This window comes from Petaurus breviceps, unplaced genomic scaffold, assembly GCF_028583685.1.
Source record: "Petaurus breviceps papuanus isolate PSGF00001 unplaced genomic scaffold, PetGlider_PUasm1.0 80, whole genome shotgun sequence".
NCBI classification, from domain to species: Eukaryota; Metazoa; Chordata; class Mammalia; order Diprotodontia; family Petauridae; genus Petaurus; species Petaurus breviceps.
In genome coordinates, this window is record NW_027186540.1 from 9314543 (window position 1) to 9326147 (window position 11605).

General features: G+C 36.9%; 1 pseudogene; it reads right to left on the bottom strand.

Annotated features, from left to right (window-relative positions):
• Positions 1-5376: 5376 nt before the first annotated feature.
• On the bottom strand, positions 5377-6689 carry LOC138175938 (zinc finger protein PLAGL1-like; annotated as a pseudogene).
• Positions 6690-11605: the final 4916 nt, after the last annotated feature.

Here is an 11605-nt window from a genome sequence, read left to right on the forward strand (position 1 = left end):
TGACTGGTGAGATGTGGTACCTCAGAGTTGTTTTGATTTGAATTTCTCCAATAGTGATTTAGAGCATTTTTTCATATGCTTATAGATATCTTTAATTTCTTCCTCTGAAAACTGTGTGTTCATATCCTTTGACCATTTATCAATTGGGAATGACTAGTATTATATATTTGACACAATTCTCAGCATATTTTAGAAATGAGGCCTTTATCAGACATGTTGCTTGTAAAAATTCTTTCCCAATATTCCACTTTCTTCTTAATCTTGGTTACATTGGCTTTGTTTGTACAGAAGCTTTTCAATTTCATATAATCAAAATTACCCATTTTGCTTTTATAATGCATTGTAATACTTGTTTGGTCAGAAAGTCTTCCCGTCTCCACAAATACAGCCAAACTATGCCTTGCTTTCCCAGGTTGCTTAGAGTATCAGTCTTTATACCTAGAACATGCACCCATTTAAACATGATTTTGGTATATGGTGTTAGATAACGGACTATGTCCAGTTTCTGCCATATTATATTCCAGTATTCCCAGCAGTTTTTGTCAAATAGAGAGTTCTTATTCCAAAAACTGGGGTCTTTGGGTTTATCAAACAGTAGATTACTATAATCACTGACTGCTAAGTCTCTTGTTCCCAGTCTATTCCATTGATCCACTGCTCTATTCCTTAGCCAGTACCAAGTAGTTTTGATGACTGCTGCTTTATAATAAAGATTAAAATCTGGTATAGCTAGACCACCTTCCTTAGCATTTCTTTTCATTAATTCTCTTAATATTCTATACCTTTTATTCTTCCAAATGATTTTTTTCTATTTTTTCTAGTTCTGTAAAGTAATTTTTTGGTAAATTGATTGGTATGGCACTAAATATGTAATGCAATTTAGGTAAAATTGTCATTTTTATTATATTAGCTCAACCCAGTCATGAGCAATTGATGTTTTTTCATTTAGTTAGATCTGACTTCATTTGTGTGAAAAGTGTTTTGTAGTTGTGATCATATAAGTCCTGGGTTTGTTTTGGCAGGTAGATTGCCAAATATTTTATAATGTCTACATTAATGTTAAATGGGATTTCTCTTTCTATCTCTTGTTGGATTTCATTAGAAATATACAGGAATGGGGCGGCTAGGTGGCACAGTTAGTAAGAGCGCCGGCCCCGGAGTTGGGAGGACCTGTGATCGGTTCTGGCCTCAGATACTTAACACCCACACAAAAAATACTGGCTTTGTAACCTTGAGCAAGTTACTTAACACCAATTGCTTTAAAAATATGTATATACAGGATCAATGAGGATTTATATGGGTTTATTTTATATCCTTCAACTTTGCCAAATTTATTTCTTGTCTCAAATAGTTTTTAACTTGATTTTCTAGGATTCTCTAAGCTTATTATCATATCATCTGCAAAGAGTGATAGCTTGGTCTCTTTTTTGCCTAATTTAATTCCTTTGATTTCTTTTTCTTCCCTTATTGCTACTGGTAACATTTCTAGTACCAGATTGAATAAGAGGGGTGATCGTGGACACCCTTGTTTCACCCCTGATCTTATTGGAAATACTTCTAGCTTATCCTCATTATATATAATACCTGTTTATAGTTTTAAATAGATGCTACTTATTATTTTAAGGAAGGCTCCATTTATTTCTATATTTTCTACTCTTTTAAAAGGAATGGATGTTGTATTTTGTCAAAAGCCTTTTCTCCATCTATTGAGACAATCATGTGGTTTCTGCCAGTTTTATTGTTGATATGATCAATTATACTGATGGTTTTCCTAATACTAAAACATATTTGCATTACTGGAATAAATCCTACCTGATCAAAGTGTATTATTCTTGTGAGAAGTTGCTGTAGTCTTTTTGCTAATATTTTATTTAAAATTTTTTCATCTACATTCATGAGGGACATTGGTCTATAATTTTTTTTCTCCATTTTTATATCTTCCTGATTTATATATCAGCACCATATTTGGGTCATAGAATGAATTTGGTAGGACTCCTTCTTCACTAATTTTCCCAAATAGGTTGTAGAATATTAGAACCAATTATTCTTTAAATGTTTGATAGAATTTGCTAGTAAATCCACCTGGCCCTGGAGATTTTTTCCCATGGGGTTTTCTGATGGCTTGTTAGATTTCTTTTGCTGAGATGGGGTTATTTAAGTAATTTACTTCATCTTCAGTTAATCTGGGCAACTTATATTTTTGTAAATATTCATCAATTTCACTAAGATTGTCAAATTTATGTGCATACAATTTGGCAAAATAATTTCTAATTATTGCTTTAATTTCCTCTTCATTGGAGGCAGATTCATCCTTTTCATTTTTGATACTCATAATTTGGTTTTCTTTTTTTTTATCATATTGACTAAGGGTCAATCAATTTAATTGTTGTTGTTTTTTTTTTTTATAAAAACAGCTCTTAGGGTGGCTAGGTGGCCCAGTGAATAGAGCACCAGCCCTGGAGTCAGGAAGGCCTGAGCTCAAATCCGGCCTCAGACACTTAACACAAAAGCTAGCCATGTGACCTTGGGCAAGTCACTTAACCCCAATTGCCTTCCAAAAAGCAAATAAATACATAAATAAAATCCTTTTAAAAAAACTTAGTTTTATTTATTAATTCAATAGTTTTCTTAATTTCAATTTTATTAATCTCTCCTTTGGTTTTCAGTATTTCTAATTTAGTATTTAATTGGGGATTTTCATTTTTTTTCTTCTAGCTTTTTCAATTGCATGCCCAATTCATTGACCTCCCTTTCCTCTAATTTATTCATGTATTCACTCAGGGATATAAAACTTCCCCTAAGAACTGCCTTTGCTGCATCCCACAAATTTTGGTATGTTGTCTCATTATTTTTATTCTCTTGAATGAAGTTACTGATTATTTCTATAATTTCTTGCTTGACCCATCACTCTTTAGGATTAAATTGTTTAGTTTCCAATTAGTTTTTAGTATATCTTTCAATGGCCCTTTATTGCATATGATTTTTATTGCACCATGGTCTGAGAATGATACATTTAATATTTCTGCCTTTCTGCACTGAATTGTGAAGTTTTTATGTGCTAGTATTTGGTTGTGCCATATGATGAAAGTATATTCCTTTTTAACCCCATTCAATTTTCTCCAGAGATCTATCATATCTAGCTTCTCTAAAATTCTATTCACCTCCTTAACTTCTGTCTTGTTTATTTTGAGTTTAGATTTATCAAGTTCAGAGAGGGGGAAATTAAAATCTCCCATTACTATAGTTTGTTTTCTATTTCTTCCTCTAATTCCCTTAACATCTCCTCTAGGAATCTGGATGCTATACCATTTGGTACATATATGTTAAGTAAAGATATTGCTTCATTCTTGATGGTGCCTTTTAGCAGGATATAGTTTCCTTCCTTATCTCTTTTAATTAAATCCATTTTCACTTTTGCTTTATCTGAGATAAGGATTGCTATCCCTGCTTTTTTTTTTTTACTTTAGCTGAAGCATAATATATTCTACTACAGCCTGTTACCTTTACCCTGTGTATATCCCCTTGTTTCAAATGTTTTTCTTGTAGACAGCATATTGTAGGATTGTGGCTTTTAATCCATTCTGCTATCTGCCTCTATTTTATGGGAGAGTTCAACCAATTCTCATTGTATATAATCATCAGTAATGATTACTGTCTGTTTCATTCCCTCTATCCTATTCACTCCCCTGTTTATGTTTTTGTTTCTTCCTTCTCCCTTCCCCTCCTTAAGAGTTTTCCTTTTGAACACTGCCTCTGTCAGTATTGCCTCCCTGTGACCCCCCCACCTTCTTTACCTACCCTTTCTTCTTACTACTATTTCCCTCCCCTCCATTATAACCCCTTTTATCTTATCCTCCCTATTACCCCTCCTAATGCCTATAGGGCACAATGGATTTTTATACTTATCAGAGTATGTTATTCCCCATTTGACCCCAAACCAATGAGAGTAAATTTCATACAGTGCTCCTCTCCCTCCCTCCTTTCCCTCTATTATAATGAGTTTTTGTATCTTTTCACATAGAATCTTAAACCTAATTGACTATGTTGATCCCTCTTTGAAACAGAGACAATGAGAATAATGTTCAAATGATGTTCAACTCCCTCTGTACTTCCCCTCTATTATAGTATGTCTTCATGCCTCTTTGTATGGCATAATTTTCCTTTTTCTGCCTAATACTTTCCTTTTGCCCCATTACTGTCCCTTCAAACCCCTTAATAAAGTTTTTTTAATCATCAGATTAGTTAATTCATACCCACACCCTCGATCTGTGTATATCCCTTTTAAAGGTCATGATAATCATATAAATTTCAATATTGACAGGTACCAGCTTCTCATATAGGGATGTAAATGATTTGTTCTTATTGCATCCCATGTTATGTACATGTGTGCATGAGTGTGCATGTGTGTGATTGTGTGTTTTCCTTGTTTATCTTTTTATGTCTTTCTTGAGTCCTATAATTGGAGATCAAATTTTCCATTGAGCTCTATCTTTCTCATTAGGAATGTTTGGAAGTCCCTTATTTTATTAAGCGACCATCTCCTTGTCTGAAAGATTATGCTCAGTTTTGCCGGATTGTTGATCTTTGTTTGCAGTCCTAGCTCTTTTGTCTTATGAAATATCAAATTCAAATCCCTCGGATCTTTTAAAGTAGAAACTACTAGGTCCTGTGTAACCCTGACTGTAATTCCATGATATTTGAATTGTTTCTTTTTGGCTGCTGGCAGTATTTACTCCTTAACCATGTAATTCTGAAATTTGGTTACTATATGTGTAAGACTTTCATTTTGCTATGGCAATAGTAACTAAACTATTTCCCACCCTGAAGACAGAAAAATCCCTGAAATGCTGAAGTAGACTGAGGTTCACAGCATAGTTAAATTTAATCCCCATAAAGGTGTTTTATTTTTATTAAAAGAAAGAAAAAGAAACATTACCTCTTCTCAACTTGAAATCAGATGTTTTCCAAATTTCTTTCACTAGGTAAGGCCCTTGTTCACATAGTGTTCCACCTAGAGGCCATATAAATGTGGTCATTGTTTATATATCATTTTCACTATGATGCATGGCTCTAAAGTTAATTTCCCCTTGCAGCATACCTATATAGCAGCCCTCATTTTGTATGCCTGTCATGGCATTATTTGTATTTCCACTCAACATAAAATTTGGTCCAAAGCATGAACCCTCATGGCAGAATAGCACGATATATGCAGTTGATTTCTGTGTGTCTTTTTCAGAATTTTATGACAAGAAGCCAGTTACCCTCATGCAGACAATCCTGTTTTCCTAATCTTGCATTATAGCTGGCCTTTAAAATACATGGCTTCACTGCTTGAAAAATGTTCTAGGACAGAAATGTAGTATTTTTAAATACAAGTCATCTGATTGCATGGCAAAAATGAGGTAGGATAGTAGAGTGTGGGCTGGCAGGGAAAGTATGAGGAATATGAGGAAGATTTAGCTCATTGAGAGTCACACTGCCCATGGTTAGCTGTGGCTCTTGTTGCTGTTGCCCAAGACAGTTTAGTCTAGGGGGCAGTGATTCCCTATGTCCCAGTGTCATAGTGACTTTCCCATGGACATTTTAGGTAAGAGAGGGAGTCAGCTGCCAAAACCCCAGGATGTGGGAGATATCAAAGAGGCAGGTGATGATGATGCCATGTTCCCAACATCAGCAGGCATCACTATTTCCTTGTTAACATTTAATCTGTCCATAACCCCCTCAGCCAGATCAAGGTTTGGGTTAATTCTGGGTGCTGAGTGAGGCTCTTGCAAAGACAGTTCCTCAAGGAGGTTCATATCTCAGAATCCCTTTGAAACTTTTTTGAGGGGCAGATTTTTGGGGGTGGTTGAGTGGTGAGTATAAGGTAGAGCTTGGGTCATATTCAGGGTGCTGAAGATTACAAGAAGGTGAGCATGGAGATGCTGAAGACTGGATAGCTGCTAGAAAATCTGGAAATGGTTGTGAGTGCTGTAGGCTTTGTTTATAAGGACCAGGTGTATTGACTTGTATGTCAGCTTGCAAGCTACTCCCAAATCCATTCTGTACACAGACACCTAAAGGAAAAGGTGATAATGCCTTAGCTCCTTCTTTGAGCTGAAATGGAGGAGAATGTGGATTAAGTGAGCCCAGCAGGTCTTCGTTTTGCAGCTGTTCTTTCATCAGCTCCTGTGAACGCATTTTCTTGGTATGTCAAATAAGATGGCCTTTTGCCCCAAATCGCTGGGCACAGAACTGACACAAGAAGTCTTTGCAGCCTGTTTGGACCACCAGGTGGCACTGAACATCCTTTTAAGTGGAGAAGCATCTCTCACAATGGTCATACTGGGGTGCTTCTCCTTGGCTCCTTTAGGGGGCTTTCCCCCAGTGTGAGTTTTGAGATGATCCAGTAATACCTCGGTGCTCCCCAGCTCTAGGGCACAAGCCCAGCATGTGAGGTCTCCACTGTTGGCTGCATGTAGAGCCTTTTGCAGTCAAACTTGGGTGTTATACTTCTTTCCACATTCATCATAGCCAAAGGCCATTTTTTTGGGATCATGAGTCTGTAGATGATTTTTCAGTTGTCCTTTCTGGTGGAATGTCTTCTCACAGTGAACACACTGATGGGATTTCTGTGGTAAATGGGTGGCCATGTGCCTGATGAGCTTATATTTGTTAATGAAACCTTTTGCACAGCCTTGCTGCAAGCACTTGTAAGAATGTCCCCCTCTGTGTTTCTTTTGCTTTGCTTTTTTAGTCTTTCAAGTCCCAGCTTCTCAGGCAATCTCTAGCTGGTGGCTGATAGTCTGTGTTTACTGAGTCACAGGTGAGATTCCCATGGTGTGAAATTGGTAAACTCATCACTACAGGTGGAGTATTTCCAAGTATCACCTGATTTTATTCTGTTGGTTCCCAATTTTCATTTCCATCCAGAAAGGAAGTGAGGTAGATAAAATGAGACAGGCACAAGTAGTAAACCTGCATTTAGTTCAGCTGTGAGGTCGTCTGTGAAGTACATATATTCTGATAAGGCTTTGGCTGCAGTCCACACTCTCCCCTGGGCTAGAAGTACAGGATAATCAGTAGCCTCTATTTCCTTGCAACCCTGTGAGAAATTTCAGGGATTCTCAAGCTATGATCTGGTGCTGTAGCAATTGTCTGGTAACTTCCGTCCTTGAACCAAAGACAAGTGGATCCTAAACCCTAGAGTTCTTGTGTAAAGGTAGCATTTTTTTGATTCTCATTCTACCCCATGGTTGCCTCCTGGCTTAAAACATATACGCCATCAATCACTGCTGGATGAACTCACAAATTCAGTTTCTCCCAGGCATGCACGCCCCCCACCTGAAAGGGGCTTCTCGCTGCCGCTGCTCTTCCAGCAACTTTGCATGCCGCCCGCCCTGGAAATGGGAGAGCAGCTCGCGGCTCCTCCCCGCCCCCCTCCATCCCCGCCCGTCCACCTTGGGGGTGGGAGGAGCTGGGAGCTGCAGAGAAGGGGAAGCTGGGCCCGCACCTACTGAAACGGAACAACCCAGATCCATTAATCGATCATTTAGTCCAACCTAGACATAATTCTGGCACATGTGGAGCTATTGTATGTGATTATATAAAGTAGAAGAAGTTGAGGGTAAGAGCTACTCACTTCTTGTTGGTTAAAGATTAAGAGTTACCATTATAATAGTTATTTCTGCTGGGTCTATTCCTTTGGAATTCAGCCAGCATGTATTAAGCATCTACTATGGCCAAGGCATTGTACTAGGTTTTGGAAACACAAAAAAGAATGTAAAAACAATCACTGTCCTTAAGCATTTTATATTCTCTTTGGTGGTGGAAGAGGGAGTGGAGTAGATACAAATTTTGCACAGTTAAGAAAATGAAAGATGATTTGATGAGGAAGAGAGCACTAGAAACTGGGAAATCTGAAGTTACTTGTAGCTGGGGTTACTCAGCTACAAGTAATGGAATGTGAAGTGTGCTAGCATTCTGTGGTGAACAGGGATGACATTCCCAGTAAGTCTAGAGTCTAGAAATCCATTCAGTCTCTGAGGTTAGTCTCTTGCCCCAAGCCTCTTTTCTCCTTTTGGGCATGAGCCCATATAGTATCACCTAAGGGGGGGAAGGGGGGGGGGGGAAGGCAGCATATTGCACAAAGGCATTGAAGAGTGCTGGAATATTAAAGAAATGGTCAGTAGGCTAAGAAGGGTAAGGCCATAGAAAAGAAAATTGCAAAATAGATCTGGAAAGGTAGGCCAGACTAGTCTTATGAAGGGCCTGCAATGAGGTGATCATGATCATTTTTTTATCCTAGAGGTGATAGTCACTGGAACTTGAACAGAAGGGTCATAGTTGACTTGTCTTTCAGGATGATTAACTAGGTTCCAAAACCTAGTACAGTGCCTTGGCCATAGTAGGTGATTAATACATGCTGGCTGAATTCCAAAGGAATAGACCCAGCAGAAATAACTATTATAATGGTAACTATTAATCCTTAACCAACAAGAAGTGAGGATGATTAATTTGGAGTAAGGATTGGTGAAGAGAGAGACTGGAAATAAGGGGAACAATTAAGAGGCTATTATAAGTCTTAAGTAAAAAGTAGTGATTGTGTGAATTGAGGGGGAGGAGGGAAGAGTGAGAGGAAGAAGGAGAAAGTTCAACTAGGACAGTGCTTGACACTGGACACATGAAGGATCTTCCAGAATAGGAGACTGAGAAATAGAAACAATATGAAAGAGTAGTAGTATAAATCCCAAAGGAGGAGAAAGTATTCAGGTGGAGGCTTTGGTTAACAGTGTAGAAATATGGAGATATATTAAAAAAAAAAAGAGATAACTAAAATTATTGCTCCTCCATTTTCCCTTCCAATATATATGCTCTTCTTTAAGCAACTCTTGTGTGAGATAATTTTTCACATTCTTCTCCCTTTCCCCTTTGTTTTCGGTGTCCCTCTTTCTTGCCTGTTCATTTGTTTGTCATCTAAAGATAATGGACTCATTCCCATGACCTTTTTCTATGTAGAATCCTTCTGATTGCCTTAATAATGATAAAATACTTAGAAGATACGTATATCACCTTCCCATATAGAAAAATCTTATTGAGTCCCTTATGATTTTGCCTTCATTTTTACCTTTTTGTTATTCTTTTGAATCTTGTATTTAAAACTCAAATTTTATATTCAACCCTGACTTTTTCATCAGGAATGCTTGAAAGCCTTTTGTTTCATTAAATATTCACTTTTCCCTTGAATGATTATGCTCAGTTTGGGTGGGGGTTATTGTAATCCTAGCTCTTTTGCCTTCCAGGATATTATTTTTTTAAGTCCTGATTTTCTTTCAGCTGGTAACTGCTGAATCTTTGTGATTCTGACTAACTCTACATATTTGAGTGGTTTCTATCTTGCTTGAAGTATTTTATCTTTTACCTCGGAACTCTGGAATTCACCTATAATATTCCTGGGAGTCTTCATTACGAATTCTCTTTCAGGATGTTAATTGGTCTATTATTTTGATTTCTATTTTACTCTCTGGGTCTAAGATATTGAGTTAGTTTCATTTGGTTATTTCATAAAAATATGATTGCTATGCTCTTTTTTATTATGACTTTCAGGCAGTACAATAATTTTTTTCTGTTGTGTCTCCTTGAACTCTTTTCAAGGTCTGTTTTTTTTTTCCAATGAGATATTTCATATATTCTTCCATATTGTTATTCTTTTTACTTTGATAGTTATCTTGATGTCTCATTCAATCATTAGCTTCCATTTGCCCAACTCTAGTTATTAAGGAATTATTTTCTTTAGTCAGCTTTTATCTTTTTACATTGACTAATTCCCCTTTAAAAAAAAAAATATTCTCTTTGGAGAATTTTTGTACCTTTTTTCCATATGGCTAATTTTGTTTTAAGATGTTATTTTCTTTCTAAAACCAAGCTATTGATTATCATTTCATATTTTTCTTCCTTTGTTTTAATTTCTATCTCTAGTTATTCCTCTACCATTATTATTTTATTTTGAAAAAAAAAAATAAGTCTCTAGGAATTCTGGCTGGGTCTGTGTCTAGTTCACATGTTTTCCACGTTTGGTTTTTTATTTGTAGCAATTTTGACTTCATTTTCTTATACTGACTTTGTGTCTTAGTCTTCCCTCTCACCATAGTAGTTTTATGGCTAGGCTTTGTTGTTGTGATTGGTTCATTTTCCTACCCTATTTTTTTGATTTGGAACTTTATGTTAATGTTGGTCTCTATTTCCAATATGAGGTATGAGGAGTTCTGTCTCAAGTTTTAGACTTTTTCCGACTTCTATTTTCAGAATTAGTTCTGAGGATTTTCAAGTGTTCAGTGTTTTCAAGATTATGTCATCTGGGGAGAGGTGTGATTTCTCCTTTTTTATTCTATACTTTGATACTTACCCAGGAAAGGTCTCTGATCCCTTGAGATTGCAATTGATGCTTCTCTTTAGGGCCCTCCTTCCCCTGTGATCAGAAACTTTAGTATTCAGATTTCATGATCCCTTTGGCCCTGAAGTGATATCGCCACTCATGGGTTCCACTCCCCATTACTTTAAAGTGCTAATCACTGCCCTTGAAATTAAGTCAGTTTGGCAATGTGTTTGCCAAAGAGCATCTGGTCCTGCATCTGGAACTAGTACAGAGGTAACCTTGCAATCTCTTTCTGAGCAGCTCCAAGATACTTTTACTGTTTCTACCTTGAAAGCTACTAAGGTTGCTGCTTATTCTGTCTTTACTGCCTAGTACTATAACTGGTGTTTCATCCACCCGGGCTCTGGGCCAGGCTCTTCTACTATGTCACAGAACTCTCCTTTTAACCTCCTATATTGTTCGTTTGTTTGCCCTTTTTTTGAGGGCAATTTGGGTTAAGCAACTTGCCCAAGGTTACAAGGCTAGTATTTTTGTGTGGGTGTTAAGTTCCAAGGCCGAACTGAACTCGGATCCTCCCAACTCTGGGGCTGGCACTTTACTCACTGCACCACCTAGCTGCCCCTCTGTATTGTTTTTGATTCAAAGAATGTCTCACACTGACATTTTTATGGTTCTGTTTCTCCAGAATATTAATTTTGGCTTTGTTTCAAAGTAGTTATTTGGGGGGGGTAATGTTGGGAGAGCTCATCTGAGTGCTTTTTCTACTAGGCTATCTTGACTCTGTCGAGGAAATCTGATTCAATTCAATTCTCAAAAAAATCAGCATTTTGCATAGATCAACTTTATGTGAATCTTAGACTTGCTCTTCAAAGCCCTAGACATGATGATATTGAGGTTGAAGTCAAATTCTGTACATACTTATCAACTATTCACCTTGGTAGTTAGCTGTGGTCATACTGAATAGTCATCATGTTTTCTCCAAATTTTTCTTTGAAACATTACTGTTTTACTGAAAGGAAAGAAATGTTTATGCCAAAAAAAAAAACTATAGCAGTGAATTATTATCTCTAAGACCAGTTGAGATAATATTACCACTAATCAAACCAAGATCTTTCTTTTCTTAGAGTAATTTCATTTTGATTTCAAGATATATCTCACCAAATATTTCAGCTGTGATTTCATTAAAAAATATTTTCTCTATCAAAAAAGTCCAAATATCCAACACCCTGAAACAAGAGTTCATAAATGCCA